The following is an 8,735-nucleotide window of genomic DNA, read 5'->3' as shown; positions in this document are numbered from 1 at the left end:
TTTTAATTATTATTCTCAAATTTCTAAAACTATTTTCATTGTAAATTATAAATAAGTATTTTGGGCATTATATTGTTGAGAATGGTTGATGTTACATATGTTATAATAATGTATATTTATTGTCTTAATGATTTACCATGTAAATTAAAAGTAGATTGTATTGAGTCAATATTTGTAATAATGACATTTTTTTACTTGAATTAGAAATGTGTACAACTTAACTATTTATTTCTTGAAATTATGTATCACTCAAAATCTATTCCTTTAATCATTTATTTATTTATTTATTTTTGATCGATAAAAGGCCGAGGCCAAATTTTATTTCTATTATAATAAATATTACATCTCCATTCAGTGTGGGCACCGGTAGGAAAGAATGGAGATAAGAAAACCTCCGGTCTAGCCCAGATCCTTTACGGGATCAGATAATACAAAAATTTATAAATTTTACAATTCCTCTTTTGAGGGTAGAAGCTGTCTCTTATAATCATTCCAATTTCTTTCTCTACATAATTTCTTTGCAAATTTTTGCTTGAATGGGTCTATCCTTTCTGCCTTGGCGGTGCCTCTGATACCTTGAGTATCATCTTTCATTCCTGTCTCCCATGTCTGCAAAACCATATTACATATTTCTCTGCCAAAGTATTAGTAGCATTGTTTACATAAATGAAATGTAAGCTCATTATACGAATGTATACAGCATTCTACCCTTTATAGGGGAATTATAGCCTCGCTATCCCTTAGCTTATAACCCACTGAATCTTGTGGGTAACAAATTAAGAGATTAGCCAGGCTACAATTATGCCTTCTATAAGAAAGAATAACGATCAATCACTATTAGTTCCAACAGCATTTCTTAGAAACTTCAAACCTGCAATAAACCAAATTCATCCTTGCCATATCATAGATGAGGGGCATAAACATATATATATATGTATATGTATATACATATGCATACATATAAGCATTGAAGGACAGAATTGTCGTTTATATATACATATGCATATAAAATTATATATGACAGAACAGAAAGAACAGAGAGCATATACATATGCATAAGAATATATAATTCCTTCTATATATCTGCAAACATCTATATGCCTGAACGTATTCCCCTTCTTTCATTCAAAATCCCCTTACTCGAGCAACCATATATTCCATACCTCATATTTCCCATATTATACCCATGAAAGCCCCATATATTTAAGGAAGTAATTCATAAGCACAACAGATAAGTCAGACAAATGGGCATCCTGTAAAGAAACCTATAATACCATATAGCCATCCTAGCTGTAACCAAAGATATCTGTTTAGCAACTACCAAAAGCATACGTATTAGTTCATTGTCTAATATGTTTTCTTTCACTAGCCGATATATAGTAAGCCGAGAGTCAGAAGTCATAAGAAACAAGTTTCCAAATACCCCTATAAAGAAAACAAAGGCACTAGGCCTAATAAACCCTAACCAACGTTAGTAGGTGATGCTGGTTCAGCATTGATATTTATCCCCTCCCATTCCAGATAATTCTCGAACCAATCTTCTCGCTTTGGAAGAGTTACCTGCATCAGCCAAAGCAGAAATTCCAAGCTTCTTCCAATCTCCTCCCTTCTAGCCTCGAAGTTACCTGTTTCTCCCACACACAGAATTGGGTATCTAGGTACGGGCAGGAATTCTCAATCAGGATATCATAATGTTTAGGACGCAGAATTGTTAATTCCTCATCAATGTTGAGCAAAACCCTATTAAGGTCTACCAAGATGGAAGGGATAAAGATATTTCTGCAGAGTTATTCTATATGCTCCTTATTCCTATCTACTTGCAGCGCCACTGCTATAAACATGGCGGTAACATCGCTGATCGCCCTTGTTCTGTCCTCGATGTTGATGTATTCCTTGCCTAAAACCTTCTGAACTGCAGGAATCACTACCTCCTGAGGGAATAAGATGATTTCTTTCAATCGCTTCTTAGAGATTTCTCCAATGAATGCCATTTGTCTCTTTGAGCTCTTAAGTCTGATAATAGTGTCCATATTTCAGATTTTCAGAGTTCCTTCTAAGCCAAGCGATATGCCTGAACTTCTAGAGCTAATGCTATTTAAGAGCCGAAATCCATCATTATAACGAATGTTGAGTTATTACCTACTTGATATATGAGTGCTTTCATCTGTGTTAACTGCTCCGTATCTTTATTATAAATCATATCTAAGCTAAAATCTATACAAGTGTCTATTACAGATAGTTTCATAATCCTCATGTAAATAAGCTCTTGTAAGCTTAATAATGAGCAATACTATCAATTCCGATCTTTTGCTTACGAATCCTACTTAATCATTATTAAGAGTGTGAAAGACTAATGAATAATCGACATGATGTAATATATCCAAATGTGCCTAAGATTTATTAGAACAAGTTGAAGTGAGGAAATCTTGAAGCATGTCCAAAACCCTTACAAAACCCCGAGCAGAGGGGAGAAACCCATTATAAGTAACTATAACTTAGAAGAATAACAATCTTAGCCTCAGATAATATATGATATACCTATCAATATGTATCCTGACAATACAATAATCTAAATATTTAAATGTATATTAGAACAAAGTATAAATAGATAGATATATATATATATATATATATATATATATATATATATATATATATATATATATATATATATATATATATATATATATATATATATAAGTATATATAAATATGAGGAACTATATACATATATATGTATATATATATATCTAGTGATACACACACACACACATATATATATATATATAAGAATATATTTATATATATATATAAATATATATTTATAAAGGGGAAGAGGGCCATTGAAGAAGAGTGCTCTGCAGTCTGTCCTAATATACCCAAATATATATATATATATATGACTATATCTGAGGCTCTATTATCCACCGTGCCATTATAAAGGATCGGCTACAGCGGCCTCTGAGAGCTTGGAAATGAAATACTCATAAATGTATAAGGTGAAATGAGACCGGGCTATCCTTACTATTTATTCCAAAGATATTCTCATCCTAAAGATATCCGAGATTCCATCTGCCCCAAGATTGGCTAACTTATCTGCAATAGTATTGTCTTCCCTATAAATATGCTTAACTGAGAATTCTTCAAAGTATTTGGTCAAATCCAGGATTCGAAGCAATTCTGCTTCCAATTTCCAATTTGACACTTTTCTAGTTCTAACTGCATTAATGGTTAAGGTTGAATCTCCTTCAATTTCCAGATTTTTAATCTTGAGAGACTTAGCTAGAATCAATCCCTCTCTTAATGCTGTGAATTCAGCCTTGTTGTTCGTAGTTTTTCCAATGGTTTTATTAATGCTAGCCAGTAATGTTCCATCATCTTGGTGGATAGCACAACCTATACCTGCCACTCCAGGATTCCCATGAGATGCACCATCAAAATTTAACTTAGCCCAACCCTTTTGTGGTGGCTCCCATTTTGTTAACTTCCTATCTATTTCAGCCTGACTACCTCCACTCCCTATATATGGAGGAATAATCAAGCCCATCCATTTAGATCGTAGAACCTCATCCCATCTGGTTAAGTTAATAGTCTTTTTTTGCATAAGTCTTAATCTATTATTAGTTTTTTCCACTATGGCTGCTTCAATCTTATTTAGAAGAGATTCTACCCTCATGTTCTTCTCTTTAAAAACTCTCCTGTTTCTCTCCTTCCAAATTTCCCATATGAGAATTGTCGGTGCTATAGACCATACTAAATGGTATATATCGTTTGTCTAAGGAGGGTGCCAACTGAGCAACCAGTCTAAAATATCCCTAGGTCTCGGGGTCTGCCAGCCTAGGCTAGAGCAAAGCCAATCCCAACAACTTTGACTAAATTTACAATTGAGAAGAAGATGGTTAGCATCTTCTTCCTCCGATTCACATAGAGGGCATCTCGATGGTCCTGAGAATCCTAATTTGGAAAACCAATCTGCGGTGAGAATCCTTTTTTGGGACGCTGCCCATGTGAAGATTCCAGCTTTAGGAAGACCAATGTTATTCCAACATAAGCTTACTGGTATATTAGGATTGGGTATTATCCGTCTGTGTTTTAAGAGTGAATATCCTACTTTAGCTTTATAATTGCCCGAAGAACTACCTGCCCATATTATCCTGTCTTTCCCACTATGAAATGATAAATGCCTATGCCGCAGATTATTCCAGAGGATTTCCATATCTGCATTGCCAAGTTCAGTTCGTCGAGAGATTTCCACTCCCAACCCAAAGCGGGATCATCTGAGGTAAATTTAATGTAATCCTTTACAAACCTGCCCCTGATTGTTTTGCATTGATTAATGACATCTTCGTTTATACCTATTTTGTCTAAGGCTATATAACCCCCCCAAGAGTCTTCCCAAAACAGTGCCTCAGATCCTTCCGCAATATCCCATGTAAGATAATTACTGATCACCTCTCTGCATTCGAGCATAAAGTTCCAAACTTTGGATCCCTTGGGGAATATCTCCGTCCTAAATATACAATCAGGGTTAGAGTTTGTGAGATATTTAGCCTTGAGAATTTTAACCCATTTAAGATCAGGTTCCGAGTACATCTTCTACACTAACTTCACCCCTAGGGCCATGTTTTGTTCTCCCAAATCCTTGATGCCAGCTCCCCCTATATTAATAGGTTGGCAAATTTTATCCCAAGAAATTAAAGCAAATTTCTTTTTGTTCGAAGTCATATTCCAAAAGAACTTCCTCATTTTTTTAACCATTTCTTGTCTAGTGCCTTTTGGTAATTGCTGACAGGACATTCGGTAAATCGGTATTGCCGCCATAACTGCTCTTAAAAGAGTGATACTTCCTGCCGAAGAGAGGCATTTGTTCTTCCAAGCATTTAACCTAAGATCCATCTTTTCTAAGATATCTCTCCATAATGAATTAATGTTATTTCCCTTATCCATTGGAATTCCTAAATATTTACAGGGAAGTTTCCCTTTAGCAAAGCCTAAGATAAGACAAATATCTGTTTCTATGCTTTGAGATGTATTGAAGAAAAAGATCTCTGATTTTCTCTTATTTACCTCCTGACCGGAAGCTAGTGCATAGTTGTCCAATATCCTTTTGAAAGCAATGGCTTCAATCCTGTTTGCACTCCCCATCAGCATTGTGTCATCAGCAAACTGTTGGTGGGTAATTGCCTCCAATCCCTCTGTTATTTTAATGCCTTTAATAACCTGATCCATTCTAGCCCTAGTTATGATTCTCCCAAGAGCTTCTGCCATAATGATATATAAGAAGGGGGATAAAGGATCTCCTTGCCTAATCCCTCTAGATATCTGAAAAAAACCTTCCGGGGTGCCATTGATAAGCATTGATACCCTGGGTGATGATATGCATTCAAATATTAGGTTAATCCATTGTTTAGAAAAACCAAAGGATTCTAAACATTTGTACAGAAATCTCCAATCCACTTTATCATACGTTTTTTTAATGTCTAATTTAATTAACATAGCAGCTAATCGATTCTGTTGTATCGAATGGATGGTTTCTTGGGCAATGATTATGCCATCGAAGATAGATCTAACAGGCACAAATCCAGTTTGTTCCTCTGCAATAATGTATGGGAGGACACCTTTTAATCTATTAGCTAAGGTTTTAGTGAATATTTTATATATTGTGTTGCATAAGGATATGGGTCTAAAGTCTTCAAAATTTCCTGATTCCTCCTTCTTTGGAATCAAGGTGATAAAAGTGTTGTTGATCTCCCTCAAAATACTTCCAGAATTTCTTACAGCTTCCAGTGCTTCCACCACCTCCTTACCTATTATGTGCCAGCATTTTTGAAAGAAACACACAGGAAAACCATCTGGACTAGGGGCCTTATCAGGGTTAAGTTGCCCCAGTGCTGCTTTTATTTCTGTTTCAGTGAATTTGCTGTTAAGTGCTTTATTTTGATTTTTCGATATTATCTTGGGAATATTCCTAAGTATTGTTAGCCTTGAATCTATCGAGGAGGATTCTGAGCTAAATAGTGTTTTAAAATGGTCCACTACTTCTCTAGCAATGTCCTTCGTATCTTCCAATAGTATGTCGTTATTGCTCATAATCTTGTGTATACTATTAGTATTCCTCCTGTTTTTCGTGCTGTTGTGAAAGAATTTGGTATTCCTGTCCCCATTTTGAAGCCAATTTTCTCTTGATTTCTGCTTCCAAAATATTTCTTCCTTTGTTAACGTCTCCTCATACTTTCCGAGGAGCTCTTTTTCTTTGAGAAAGCTGTCCTAGTCCATACCATGTCTAAATATTATTTCATTTAGTTCGGAGATCTCTTTTTCTAATGAAATTTTAGTTTCAAATATGTTACCGAAAATTTCACCATTCCATTTCAGTAACTTGCTTTTGATATATTTTAATTTATTGACTAAATAGAACATTTTTGATCCCTGAAACTTCACTTCCGACCACCACTTGGAGATTAGTTCATAGAAGTCTGGGTTTTGCATACACATTTTTTTTAATTTAAAAGGACAACACCATGGTGTTGCCTCACCCTCAATGTTGAGGATGACAGGATAATGATCACATCCAGATGATGGGAGTAATGATGCTGAAAGATTAACTGATAGATCACTCAGTTTCCCCCTTATTAGAAATCTATCTAATCTTTCTGCGATTTGTGTAAAACCTGATCTTCTATTGTTCCAAGTATATAGTCCATTACTAGTTTCTATATCTATTAGATTGTATTGTGTAACCCAGTCTCGGAAGTCTTTTAGGGACTGCGGTTCCCTTCTAATACCCCCCTTCTTTTCTGATAATTTTAAGATAGCATTAAAGTCTCCTCCTAGAATAACTGGAGTAGTGGGGTCTAGCCCCATCACGAAAGAAATCTCAACCCAAACTCTACGCTTTCCAGCATCTGAAACCGCGCCATAAATGTTTATTAGTATAAATGTGAGATTGTTGTGTTTGCTAGTGACTTTTCCTAATAACCAATTTATGTTTCCTGCTAATGGACAGAATAAAATATTACGCGGGTTCCAAATAATTCCTACACCACCTGAAGCACCCAAAGCTTCCACAAATTCACCTCTAAGCATACCTAATTTTCTTTTGAAAGCCTTGGCTTCCTCCTGGCCTAATTTGGTCTCTTGTATAAGAACAATGTCATGTTTCCATTTTATAATGTTGCGTCTGATTAGACGCTGCTTGTTAGGGGCATTCATACCCCTAACATTCCATGTCAAGATTTTCATTGGGCTATGGGAAGGCCCTTCCCCTTCCCAGCATCAAAGAAGGCTGTTAATTTGCCTTGATCCTTTGCATTCCCGTCCTTCCTTCTTAATTCACATAGTGATTTTCTACCCCTACTTTTAACTTCTTTAGCACAATTAGATAAACTTTTCCCAGCATAGATATTTTTTATTCCTAAGGTTTGCTGGATATCTTTCCCTTCTTTATCTTCATCCTCATTTAGTTGAGAATGAACTGCTGAAAAAACATTAGCGGAATAAGGAATGATATCTCCTTCCCTATACTCATTATTGTCTTCCTCATCCATAGAAGCCATGAGCTCCTGAATTAGGAACCTCTTCTCAGCTTCCTCTTCTGGGGTAAGATTTTCGATTTCGTTATTATTGAAGACCTCTAAAACTGTAGCAACTCTAGATGATACTTCCTCTTGTCCTTCCTCAATTCCCTGTTCCATGTTTTTTATTTCAGGGGTAGATCTCAATGAATCCACCATATCAGAGATCCTTTTTGACATCTCTAATAGGGCTGCTTCTTTAATAGAGTTAGCCTCCTCTATTATTCTGTCTAGGTTATTGATATTCCTTATCTGGTTGGGCTTATCTTCATATGGGATGACCTCTAAGGGTGAAGTAGGTTGAATATTGGGAGAGACTAGGGAGAAGTTTTTATGAAATTCTATTACAGGGTTTTCCTTTCGAACATCTCTTTTAATCTGATCTGGATACGATTTTAAGCAGATATCAGTTTCATCTAATTCCCCACTGTAGAAGGTGGGATATATGTTCCACTCCCCCCTATTTGTAGCTATCGTGGTGGCTTTTAAAACTAAAATATTATTGCCTGTTTCAACTAAAATTTTAATATGCTTGCTTAAATCCTTTCTATCCAATCCTTCACAGCCCAAAAAAGTCCCAAAATGTTCCCCTATGCATTCTAAGATTTTGAAATTTATACATTCTACTGGTAATGAACCCAAATTAATCCATCTAGGGCATTTAATTAAGATCTGAGAGTAAGGATCAAAATTTGGCCTCCATTCACAGCACAGGAAGCCATGTCCTTTATAAAATTTTAATTTACCATATAGGATATCATTTTTTATATTTCGATTTTCGCACAGAATAGACAGGAAATTATTTTCCAAGAGAGTAATACTTACCTTTCCCGGATATAGGGCATACCACCAGTCGATAATCTCCTTTATATCTTTTCCAAACCCATTCCATTTCACAAATACCGCATTTTGGCTATAAATGCTCCATTGTGGTTCCATTAATTTCGATGGTATGTTACATATTGTCCTCTGCTTAATCTTAGGTTTGGGTTTGAAAACCCTAATTTTCCCGAGTGGAACAAGATTAGCCCCAGATGTCGGAGATTGCCTTGTCTGGTCGAATTTGTGCCTATTGAAATTTAATGAGACATCTTGAAGCTTGCCCATCTTCATTTTAGTTTTTTTTGAATAAAAGACCTGCCATTTCCCGTCGGTAGAAAG

The sequence above is a fragment of the Cryptomeria japonica genome, chromosome 6 (assembly GCF_030272615.1).
Source record: "Cryptomeria japonica chromosome 6, Sugi_1.0, whole genome shotgun sequence".
NCBI classification, from domain to species: domain Eukaryota; kingdom Viridiplantae; phylum Streptophyta; class Pinopsida; order Cupressales; family Cupressaceae; genus Cryptomeria; species Cryptomeria japonica.
This window is presented reverse-complemented; position numbering follows the sequence as displayed.